The sequence below is a fragment of the Pelodiscus sinensis genome, chromosome 18 (genome assembly GCF_049634645.1).
Source record: "Pelodiscus sinensis isolate JC-2024 chromosome 18, ASM4963464v1, whole genome shotgun sequence".
NCBI classification, from domain to species: Eukaryota; Metazoa; Chordata; order Testudines; family Trionychidae; genus Pelodiscus; species Pelodiscus sinensis.
The window spans coordinates 21176816-21186998 of record NC_134728.1 but is presented as its reverse complement, the minus strand read 5'-3'; the positions used below and the strand labels follow the sequence as shown (position 1 = coordinate 21186998).

The 10183-nt window shown below is 41.4% G+C and overlaps 1 long non-coding RNA gene across 3 annotated transcripts in view; it reads left to right on the top strand.

Annotated features, from left to right (window-relative positions):
- The first annotated feature begins 1274 nt into the window (after window positions 1–1274).
- The window catches only part of LOC142818856 (uncharacterized), a 244659-nt gene continuing 235750 nt past the window's right edge, over window positions 1275–10183 (top strand). For 2 of the 3 annotated variants that reach the window (XR_012896535.1, XR_012896536.1), the window contains exon 1: window positions 1275–1320. This is a non-coding gene — a long non-coding RNA (uncharacterized LOC142818856). The remainder of the gene's footprint in view (window positions 1321–10183) is intronic. The other variant, XR_012896538.1, reaches the window with a different exon arrangement.

The window sequence follows — 10183 nt, the reverse complement described above, 5'->3', positions numbered from 1 at the left end:
TCTACTTATGCTGGCCCATCTGTGCAGGGGTGAATTCAGCCTTTAGTAATGACTGATCATACTACATAGTTGTACACAGCATGAAATATGACCAAATGAAAACCCAAAGGGTCAAGAAGACTGTATCAGGATTGTTGACACTTCTGGTTTGCTTATTTTAGAATAACATCATGAATAGATGAGCAAAGCCAGGTGGCCTATTTAGTATAGCTGTGGCTGGGATAAATAACAAATATCTTTTTTTTAACTTGCTGCCAAACTGCTTCAATTGAATATCGGTAGTTTAAAACATCCCCCCAACCCCCACCTTCTGCCCCTCCATGCAACATTTAGCTGTAATTGATAGCCCCAGCCAGAGAGGTCAAGGGCTGAATAGGCTACCAAAACGGAGCTGTCCTTTCACCTCTTTCAGTTAAATGTTGAGGCCTACTGATAGTGGGGCATGAAGCAGGTTAAGTTTACATGCTACTGCCTGAACTCTGTGTGTTCTGTAAATAAACTGAGCTTTAGGTCACCAGGATTGGCAGTCTGGCCTCTTTCACAAACACTAGAGGCCTGATCTCAAACCCAGTAAATTCAGTGGGTCAGTGGGACTCTTTCTGTTAATTTAGATTCTGCAGCTGTTCGGGAATTTTTCAAATATTTTTTTTCTTAAAAAATGCTTATTAATTGAAACCATGTCTCAAAAAGGGGTTTTTAACTACTTTTTTGACTCAATAATTTGAAAAGTTTAAAATGGTCTGTTTCATGGTTGACATTTTCTGAATGTCACAATGGCAGGTGAATGGGCCATTGTGTAGCTGGAATCAATGTAAATTGGAGAAGCTCCTAGGCTGCTCTTCTCTACGTTAGGACTGAGATTGGTTTACTGACCACTCCCGTGATCAGCTGCTCTCACTGAAGTTGGCTGTATTACAGAGGTCATTATAGATGCCATGTTGCCAGGGAAAGAGCCCTAGGGGCTGAGACGGTATCTTACTCCTGCCATGGAATATCAGTTGTTCAAGCAGAGTCTAACAGCTGCCTAGTATATGTCATTGGTGTTGCCAGCCGTAACAAATTAACTTACATTGATAGGGGGAATTTAATTAGCTATATTTTCATAGCTAAGTTATGCTGTCGTGCCTCTGTTTAGTGTAGTGGTTTTTTTTTTTTAAGATGGATGGGGGAAAATGTGCTGAATTGATATAGACCGATGTAAAGTGAGGACTATGATATTTTTTGTTGGTGCAAAGTTTAAACAGTAACTATGTTTGTGAAAAGTTAATACGTAACTTTTATAGAAGCTAGATGGAAAACTAGACAGCAATGAATTTTCAGGTTGGTCTCAATACGGTAATTCTTTGAAAAATGCTTTCACTGTATAATGTGTTAAACCATTATTTGAAACCATCTCCTTTCTAATTAATTAGTGTGTGTTTGTAAATACATTTCCAACCATTGACTGCTAGGCATTTTTGCCATCAGTGGGAATCAATATCTGCAACCTACTAGTGGGGAACTGTGAAAATTCAAGCCTAGAAGATGTGGTTGTGTAGTTCCTATTATAACCATACACATACCTCAGAGGGTTTTCAAAATGCCACCTTTAATGTTCAACACCGTGCAGTGCATCAAAAGATCAGGTAATTATTCAGATCCATTGGAAACTGTTCAAGAAACAGGAAAAAAGTGAAAGAATTACTGATGATCGGACTTTAACCACTGGAAGAATTGCATTTCATTTCCATTTCACTCATGATCAGGTGTTTGGGTTTTATAATTTGCTTTCCCAGGGATAGCTTGTGAGAGTATATTCAGTTTATCTGCAGAAATATGAGAAATGATAATTTTAGCCCAGATGCATATGAATTATTAAAACCAGAACTAAATCGTCTCTTGCCTTGAGAGAGAAAAATAGGTTGTTACCTGTATGATGTTGACTGCTATTTTATGTAGCCACCAAACAGTGCTTAGCTTTCTAATGTATTATCGGCATTGTAAAAGCACTGAATGTGGTTTATTACTGCTAGAATCCTCACAGAATTGGGCATTATCTCTGCTAATGACAGACATCTTATTGTTCCCTTTGGTGTTGCTTCTGTCTATCAACTAACAAGTTTGTCAGTGGCTGCTGTCTAAAGATGACTTCTGTGGGGGCTTGCACATTGTTTAGCTGACTAGTAAGACTTTATTTCATGCATGCAGAGCAAATTGGTGATACCTAAAAAAGAGGGGATTCAGGCAGTTGAACTTTTAACACAGAAAAGAAACTTAACTGTTCTAGTCAGTTGAGGTATTAAAACAATGGCTTTTGGAACTGACCAAGAACAGGGTAGTTCCGTTTGCTTTCTGTCCTAATGTCTTCACCCTTGCTAAGAAGCAAATGACATTCATGTTTTTCGAACAACTGACCTTTAGAGAGACTGTTGCTTTTACAGATGCTATCAACCTGTCTTATTTTCATGTCCTACAAAGACCCTAAGAAAACACATATTGTACATTATTGGTTCCAACCATCTATAGCATGTCAATTCCAAGACAACCGTGGGACCAGGTCTCTGAGGTTAGACAACAAACAAAGCCCACATACATTATTTATGCTGACATGAGGAAAGTAGCTATTTTTAAATGAATCGATCAATCAATCCAAGTTGACTTATGGTCAAAGTTGGCTTGTCGCCATTAACAACTCCTATTCTCTTGAACTTGGCTGTTTCCCCCATCACTTAGATCTATGTGTCATTACACAGTGGTCTATGATTCTTTTCAAGTTTTAGCCAATTGTTTAACACAATTAACATTTTGGAATTCACACTTCGCTTCTCTGCATCAAAACAGTTAAATCAAGTTTAAATAGATTTTTAAATGCCTAAGTGATTCACTCATTACACTCAAAGGATGGGGCTGGATGCAGCTGGTACTCTAATTAACAGTTTGTTCTCATGGATATAGTTTGTTAAATTTACTATATCAATATCCATTGTTCTGATGTTTCCACTGTAAAAACATTATTCAGTGTCACTCCTTAAAAATAAAAATCTCTTTAGCATCTCAGAATCATCTATAGCAAGGAGGCTTTTAGCCAAGAAAATACTTCAAGCAGACCTTGTTCAGAAAGCAAGTTTCTGTGACATTTATAAAGATGAAGGGACACAGATTAAGTCCAAGGCATTAAAGTCGGGGTGGGGAACCTTTTTTGAGTGGGGGGGGGGGCACTGACCCACAGAAAAATCAGTCGGGGGCCACAAAAGTAAAAAAACCCTCACTGTGGTCCCTGACTGAGAAGACACTCCCCATATTCTCCTCACACACCAAAGCCTAGAGGGGCCCAAGCTAGTAGATTTTGTGTGTTCCAGCCTCCAGAGGTGCTGGGGGAGCTATGAGCCTCGGGGGCTGGACTCAGGCAAGCTGAGGGCTGCATCCAGGCCTCAGGCCTAAGGTTCCACACCCCTGCATTAAAACATGAAAGGGTTTTATCTCATTCTATGAATTAGTTATTCCATGGTGAGTTGACATTTAAACTACATTTAAATCTGAAAAGATTAAAATTAATACAGGTTTTGGTGGTGGGAAACTTTTTATTTTTTGTCTAATCCAAAATTTCCCTCTTTGCTTTCATAATTCTCTACAGACTTGCCTCAACTCATATCATGGACACAGCATTATATTTTAAAAAATCCATTTGGGAGTACAGTTTGTCTAAAATTCACTATATAAAATTGTGGTGTGCCATATATATTTTTATATCAAGACTGGTAATTTTTGGTAAATTAACCAAATCTATGTGTGAGAAAAAAGAGAGACTCTAAAATGATGTGGTTGAGAATTTTCTCTGTATAATTAATCCATTTCCTCTAAGGGTATTCTTCTGAAGAATTTCCCTGCAGTCTGAAAGATTAGTCAGTACCATTCTTGAGTCACATTGATTCAAATTTCTCCTTCAGTATAAATTATAAAGTCTGTCTTACTGTCTGCAGACAAAACCCTTTTAAATATGAAATCTGAGATTTAGTTCCCTGGCAGAAGGAAGTATGTGCTTCTGATTCATATCTACTAATGTCAAGAGATGCTTCGTCAGTTTTTTTTTTTAATCAATATTAATTTGAGGTCTAACTGCCATTAACTGTCTTTGTTTTTTGAACTTCACTGCTTTTCTTTAAACTATTATTCTTTTATATGTGTCTCAGAATTGTTTTCTTTTGGCACAAATTTTGTGCTAATGTTTATGGGAAAAACAACCTAGCAGGTACTGCACAAATACTTTGACCCTTGGCTAATATTTCTTATCGGTGTGAGGAGCATTCTGTTTTTTCAGGCTTTAGAAATGCTAAGTCCAAAGAAGACTTTTTTTTCTGTTTTTTACAGTGTAATTTGAAGTTGGGCTGCACTTTAACTGTGTTTTATTTTTTTCCTTTTGTCCCCCGCCTGCTCCCCTCCCCTCCAACAGCCTTGCAAAATTACTTAAATCAAAATCAGTATTCATTACGTATTAATGGCTAGCATATGTCAATGAGCAAGAACGCTGAGTAAATCACGCATGGCAATTGACAAACCCTCAACATTGAGTCTTAACATCTATAAAGCTGGTTCAGTGCCATAGAAGTCACTGAGCTGTACTTTGGGTTTGTTGGTGAGGAGAGAGTACCGTGTTTCATTGAGCTGTTGCTCGCAGAATTCAGCACGCTTGCTGGATCATTAGCTTCCCTGACTGCTGGCAGGTGGCGTGACGAGAATACTGGCCTCTGGGCAGCCAACCAGTATTACTAGGGCCTTTGTGATAGGCCCTTTGTGCAGCTGCAGTACAACACAGAGGATGACGCACATTGTTGATGAATGCCTGCTGATTAGTGTCAGTGGTGGTCTAGAAGAACTTCATCACGCCACTGAAGATGCTGTTGCTTGGCTAGATGACTATGAAAACGCTAAATAAATAAATGGTTAGCGTGACCCAAGGCATAAAGAGATTCTCCTGAGAGCTCTGTTTCCATTATCTACTATATAGTTGAGAGAGTTTGTGCATCTGTCTGCAGTTTGTGTGTCTGTCCATCTGTGAGTCTGTTTGTTCACAAACTCCTCCTGAACCACTAAATTTGGTACACAGCTTCCTCTTATCATAACTTAAACCAAAGTCAGGGATTGATTGTGCCAGGATAATGAGATGTGCGTAGAATGCTATCCGTTCTCATAAAAGGGAAGGATGTGATAGCAGGGACAGTTATACTCATGTATGACCACAAGTGAGCAGCCACTGGCTGGCATCATAGCCTCACCATGGTGGCCTCCCTGGGGAATAGCTGCTGGCTGGCCAGCATGTCCCCTGCCGCCCTGGGCAGTTCCTGGGGAACAGGCTCTGGCATGGGGCACCTGGTGCCCCTGGGAAAAGCTGGCGGGCCGGCTATGTGTCCCACTCTGTCCTGGAGCTGGACTTGTGGAGAAGCCAGCAGGCAGGCTGTGCAGCCCCATTGGCCCTGGGCAGAAGCCAGCAGGTGCCCCCACCCCTGCCTTGAGTCCCCACCCCTACTCTGACTCTTGCACCTCCCACCCCCTACCCTAAGCCCCAACTCATCACCAACACTGACTCCTGCACCCCCACGCTCCCTGCCTCCTATTGAGCCCCCACATCCCTAAGTCCCTGCACTGATTCCTGCACCCCCCATGACTCCAGCCCCCTGCCCTGAAAGACTTGAGCAATGTTGGGTAAGTCTTCTAATATTGCATAAAATAGGCCACCTTTGATTGGTGCATACATACATTAGATAGGACTGGATTGAATCACCAGTGAGATTTGCAGATGTTTGAAACTCAGCTTCCGATCTCAATTTTGCAGCTGGTCATTATCTTTATAATGAGCCAAGGCAAACCCTTCACTGAAAGCCCCTGCACATTCAATCTGGGTTTGAATTTTGTAGCTGGACTGGATCTCTAATATATTTTTAAAAATCACACCAACCCATCATATTTGTTGGGATGGTAATGAGACTCCTAATTCCAAACAGGTGGTCTTGTGCTTCTGGTTAGGCTGAATATTATCTCTCCCCATCTAGGGAAAACAGCAATTCTAGGCTAATTGCTCACCTCAGTGGCTCACTTCAGCTCTCAGTCTAACCCCTTTACTTCAGGGGAAAGCTGTGGTCTGATTTAGCCAGGGTCATCATTGGCATGGCAGGGTAAAGGAAGGGTAAAAAAACATCTTAGTCTCTGGTGGCCTCTCAGACATGGAGGCAACCACACTGGATTTCCTAACTCAATCAGAGAGGATTTTTCTTGCGTCAGGAGGGGCAGTGTAGATGCTCCTTCTGGTGCAAGAGCCTCTTTTGCATACCTAATGAGCTGCCATTTTTTGCAGATGAGGCTCAGTGATATTCCACTGTTAGCCTCATTTGCATATTTCTGGTGCAAGAACCCACCAGTATAGACCTAGCCCTGGGGTCCAAAGGAGCTGCTCCCTGAACAGTGCTCTTTCTACCCCTCACCTCTGGACCTGACAGCATCTTTACTATTTCTGCTCTCCAGCAGTACATTGTCCTCCCATAGCTCCTGGCATGCTACTAAAATGACTGAAGGGGAGACTTTTAATCAGTTCTAGCTGGTCCTTAATTGGCTCCCAATGTCTTAATTAACCTGTATCCACTGAATAATGCAGGCTCTTGACTGTCTCCAAGTGTCTTAAATAATCTGTCTCTCTCTACTGGTTAATTCTAGCTGGTCCTTGTTTGGTTCCAGGTATCCCAATCAACCCACCTGTCTCAATGGGTTCTAAATAGGTTCTTGTTTGCCTCCAGGCATCTTAATTAACCTGTATCCACTGGTTAATGCAGCTGTCTTAATTAATCTGGAGTAGACCTTGTTTGTTTACCAGAGAAATAGGTATTTGTTTAATACCTGCTTTTTTACTTTTTTGCAGTCATCAGATCTAACCCTGTCACAGTACATATATTTTGTTTGCACTGAGGTGAATCAACCCCTTCCATGAACATAGATTCTTTTTGTTTGTTTCATTACCAGTGAAGTCACCCAGCAAACAATTACTATTTATCAAGGACCTCTGAGATGCTTAAAGCCCAGGTGAAGGGCTTAAGTGAATCTTAAATGGAACAAGAGGCATTTTTCATTCATTCTGCACTGGTATAAATATCACCTGACATCATTTGTGAGAAATTGAAGGACTCTGGTCTGATAGCTTCATTATGAAGCTGTATTGTATTCCTATGAATCCATGAACAAGTAACAGTGGGTTTTGAAAACAAACTATGATTATTTGTATTGCCATTTAAGTGTCATTTTCAAAATCCTCACTCTAGAGAGTCTATAGACTAAATCCATAAACAACCAGAGAGGAACTGTTTAGTGCTAGCAGGCTTCATGGAATGAATGTCTTCCAAGGAGAGCTGAGTCTTGTCTTTGTGGTAGTGTTAGCTGAAGTTGTCAGTCAAGTGTTGCCTCTAACTTGACTTTCATACACATACCTGAATATCTAGCTCAAGTTAGATGGTATTTCAGACTCAAGCCAGCTGGCTTGTCAGGAGTTGAAGTGCAACTTCTGTTGATGCCAGAGCTAAGAATGCAATGGGATACAGCTACAAATGGAGTCCTCACAACTCCTCAATAGCTAATCCTATCACTCTGTAGCTCCAGTGTGGTTTTGCAGGGTGTCTGCTCCCACCTGAGCATGGCTAGCTCAAGTGGAATAAACCAGTAACTTGAGGCAATTGTTGCAGTGAAGACCAAGGTTCCCTCTAAGCTGTTTGGTAGCACAGCCCTACAGCTGCTTAATCAGCCCTGTCCAGTAGGGGCTGAGGGCTGCACGCATGGAGTTTCCTGGCTGTGGGAGGGGCAGCAGCAGTGAGTCTCTCCCAGTTGGAAGGAAGGGGACTGAAAGTGCTGGGAGGGATGAGGAGGAGTTTGTAAGTGTGAGGCTCCAGTGCCCCACTGCACAAGAGGCGGCTGGAAGAGGGGGCAGACCGGTGATGAGCAGGCCATAGGTGAAATCCCAATGGGCCGCAGGTTGCCCACCATTGGCCTACAGGTCACACCCTGAACTGTTTGATAGGCAGCATTGGTTCAGCAGCTCTGACCCAGCAGCCTGTCTACCATCTCACTCTGGCATCCACCAGCCTTGGTTACTACTTGCATGGTGACTCCAACAGAGTCCCAGATTTTCCCCAGACTACATGCTCTGTAATGTCCAACCCTGTAGGCTGGGAAAATAATAAGGTTTGTTTGTTTTTAAAGAGTTCCTCAGAAATTGCACTCTCTGCTTGTTATGCTTGCCTGTGTCCCCCCTCCTCCTTCCCCTCTGGCTGCTTTTGTTTCACTCAGAGAACCTGTTGATGTTTTGACGTCATTCTGTCGCCCGGCAGCAGCATTCTTTCGTCCAGCAGGAAAAACTTAACTGGAATAAATATTTCCCTCCATTTAAACACAGCACTGAATTGGTGTATAGTAAAATAAAACAAATGTATCAGCAATAGGACATAGGGTAAGTAATACCAAGTAAAAGGAATAAACTTACAAAGGCTTAAAAGAAAATAAAAGAGAAAACATACATCTAAAAGTTTAAAATGAACTCTAGCAAGGTACAGGCTTTGTTCAAGATAGTTTCTCTCACCAGTTATTACAAGATACTGGCTTCACTTGTTTTCCCGGTGAGAGAATGTCACCTAACTAGGGGTCTCACCTACATTTAGTTTCCAGAGACCTCCTCTCCTCCCTAGGTTGAAACACCTATCTTTCTTATCTTTCAAGAGCTCTCTTCCCTTGTGTCTGTCTAGTGATGAGTGCCTTTTATCTTCTGTCCTTGCTTTTATCTTCCGAAGTTCAATGAAATTGTTTCAGGTGGTGAGAACTTCATGTGGTTTTCCCCTTTCCGTGGCCTTCCCATCCCTCTGCTGATTTTTATGTAGGTATAGCTTCCACTGTTTCTGGGTGATGCCAGGGCAGTTGGTCAGAGAAGCAAACACATTTCTTTGTCTAGACCTGTTTGCCAAATCCCTGACATGCTTGGTTTAAAAATACTTTCACATATATCCATAACTAACCCCATGTACATACATCATGTGAGAAGATTAATGATCCGCAAGCTATTAGCTTTCAAATGATACCTCACAAGGCATATTTTGTACAAAGATTATTACAAATGTGTGTGGACTGGGAATGCAGGAATGGTTAAGGTCACACCTCCGTCCTTACAAAGCTGTAAGAGGATTAGCCACTGGCTGACCCAGAGAGGGCAAATCAGAGCCTTGACAGTGCCATTGTCACTGTATGTTCTTTCTCCTCGATGTAGGGGAAACCTGTTTTGTCACTTTGTCCATTAATAGACTCTGAGACATATCAGAGAGTATCCACAATTTCACCTTTAGTGTTGCTGCATGCATTTCACAGAGACCAATGTGGTGTTAGAGTGCAAATGATATACTATGTGCCACCTTTGGAGATGTGATGAGTATTACACACCTGACAAGCATTGTTGACACAAAGCTATGAAACACAAGTGGGCCTCTGTGTCACAGTTAGTAAACAATAGATAGTTGGTCTGTATTTAATGTAAAATGTAAGAGCAACCTCTGTGCTCTGCGTCACATCCCTCCTCTTCTGACAAGAGCTGTAGCCATTTTTTATGTCCATTGCTGACAATGTCGTGGATACGTTTGAATATCCTCTGAACAGGTTATTTTCAGGTCACTGGTTGCCTAAAATGTTCAGGAAAGAATTTATCCTTGAGTTTCAATTCATCTGTGGAGAACTAACTGCTTTGCTCCTAGTGACTCATGTAAACAAGCAGTCAAAATTTCTTCTTTAAATATTCCATGTTAAGCTGTGAGTGAAATGACCATAAGCACATATATTTTGTTTTGGTACAGCAATACAAAGGGGAGGAAACAATTTAAAATTCACAACAGATTAAATACTGCTACTCTACCACCCTGCAAAAAAAACAAAAACAAAAATAGATGAGACAAGCATTTGGGAACAATGGCAGCAAAATGGCAGCCTCTAAGCATACAGAAAATTCTAGCTCTTTGGCTGTGTCGTCAAACATACTGACTCCTAGGTTCTATATATACTACCATCTGTTTATCTAGCACACCATTGTACTAATAATGAAGTGAAATTAATTCTGTCCCTGTTCTAATTTTATTGAACAAATCTAATGATGATGTAATTTACATTTGTGTAGCATTTGTCATTCTGCAGGGAC